The following is a 2,067-nucleotide window of genomic DNA, read 5'->3' on the forward strand; positions in this document are numbered from 1 at the left end:
GAGAATCAGGAAAAGCCTCTAATAGAAATTAGGATTTTAGCTGAGACTTTAAGAAATCCAGTGAAGCCAAGAGGCAGAGATGAGAAAGGAGAACATTCAAGTTGTAAAGGACAGTCTAAGAAAATGTTTAGAGTTCAGAGGCGGAGTGTCTTATTTGAGAAGCAACAAGGAGGACAATGTTACTGAATTTCAAAGAAGATTGGTGTGAGTAAGATGTCTGAAGACTGGAAAAGCCCCCTTTTTCCAACTGGAATCATGGCAGGCATAGGAGAAAAGATGTCATTTCTTACAGAATCAACTTTGAAAAAGTGAAAGGCCTTTGCAGTACTGAATCCCTCACTGAAGAAGCACTGAAGAAGAAAATGGTTATTAAAAAAAAGTTGTGTAAAATATGGAGAAAGGTTATCTATGAAAACTAAAGCCAACCATAAGGATTACAAACACCTATACTGTAGTGAAATTCAATGGTCTAAAATGTCATTAAACACTAGCCACTGAGGAATACATACCTGAGGAACCCAAATTAACTTTTGCAATTATAATCAGAGCTATCAATGGCATTAGGCCAAAGGTCCCTAAAGTATTACAGCTTTTCCATCTTTGTCAGATCTTCAATGGCACTTTTATTAATGTCAACAAAGTTTCAATTAGCATCCTGAGGATTGTGGTATCATACATTGCATGGGGTTACCCAAACCTGCAGTCTGTGAATGACTTGATTTACCAACATGGTAGTGGCAAGATCAAGAAACAGAATTATCCTGATTGATAAGGCCCTTATTGTACAATCTCTTGGCAAATGTGGAATTAATTGCATGGAGGATGTGATCCACAAGATCTATGTTGCTGACAAGCACTTAAAAACTGTCCATAATGTCTAACAGTCAGTCAAATTATCTTTCCCATTGGGTGGAATGAAGAAAAAGACTGAGGAAAGTGGAGATGCTGTAAACAGGGAAGATGAAGTCAATAGATTTATTAGAAGAATGAACTAATGATTCTAATAATAATAATTAATAACTAATAATAATGAACTACCATGATTATTTTTCTAATGGACTGTTATCAAAAATGCCTATGATAAATAAATGAATAAATTATAGACTTCAAAGATGTGGGGGTGGTAGAGGCAAATTATGAATTGCTTTGAATACCAATGAGAGAATTTTATATTTGATCCAGAAATTTGGTGATAGGGAGCCACTGGAGTTTACTAAATATATGTAACAACAATAACTAGTGCAATATAGTGCCTATTACTTGCTTGACACCATGCTAAGCACTTTACAAATATTATCTCAATTGATCCTCACAATAACTTTGGGAGATAGGTGCTATTATTATCCCCATTTTAAGGTTGAGAAAAATAAAGTAGACAGAGGTTAAGTAATTTGTCCAAAGTCACAGAGCTAGTAAGTGTCTGAGTACAAATTTGAACTCAGCCCTTCCTAACTCTAGGCCCAGAGTTCTATTATACCACCTACCTGCATGTACATATATGTCTTTTCATAGAAAAAAAAGGTTATTAACCTCTTTTGTGTCAAGGACCCCATTCGGCAGTCTGGTAAAGCTCATAATCCCCATCTCAGAATAATGTTTCTAAATGAAATTAATAAAATATATAGCATTATGAAGGAAACCAAAGTTGGTGAAAATAAAGATGTCTTTTTTCATGGATCCCTAAAAACTAATATAGTTTGTATTTTTTTACTTTATTTTATTTTTATTTAGTATGTTATTTTCCCCAGTTACATGTAAAATCAATTTTTAGCATTCTTTTTTCAAAACTTTGAGTTACAAATTTTCTCCCTTCCTCCCTTTCCAGCCTATCTCATTAAGAAAGCAACCAATTCAGTGTAGGTTATATATGTGTAGCATGCAAAACATAACCATAACAGTCATGTTGTGAAATAAAACAGCCAAAAAAACCTTCAAGAAAAATAAAGTTAAAAAAAGCATGCTTCAATCTATATTCAGAGACCATCAGTTCTTTCTCTGGGGATGGATAGCATTTTTTATCATAAGTCCTTCAGAGTTATCTTGGATCATTCTTTTGCTGAGAATAGT

The 2,067-nt window shown here is 34.0% G+C and overlaps 1 pseudogene; it reads left to right on the forward strand.

Annotated features, from left to right (window-relative positions):
* Nucleotides 1–240: 240 nt before the first annotated feature.
* LOC114046621 lies at nt 241–995 on the forward strand (annotated as a pseudogene).
* The last annotated feature ends 1,072 nt before the right edge of the window (nt 996–2,067 follow it).

Source organism: Vombatus ursinus, unplaced genomic scaffold (assembly GCF_900497805.2).
Source record: "Vombatus ursinus unplaced genomic scaffold, bare-nosed wombat genome assembly UNPS02014784.1, whole genome shotgun sequence".
Taxonomy (NCBI): domain Eukaryota; kingdom Metazoa; phylum Chordata; class Mammalia; order Diprotodontia; family Vombatidae; genus Vombatus; species Vombatus ursinus.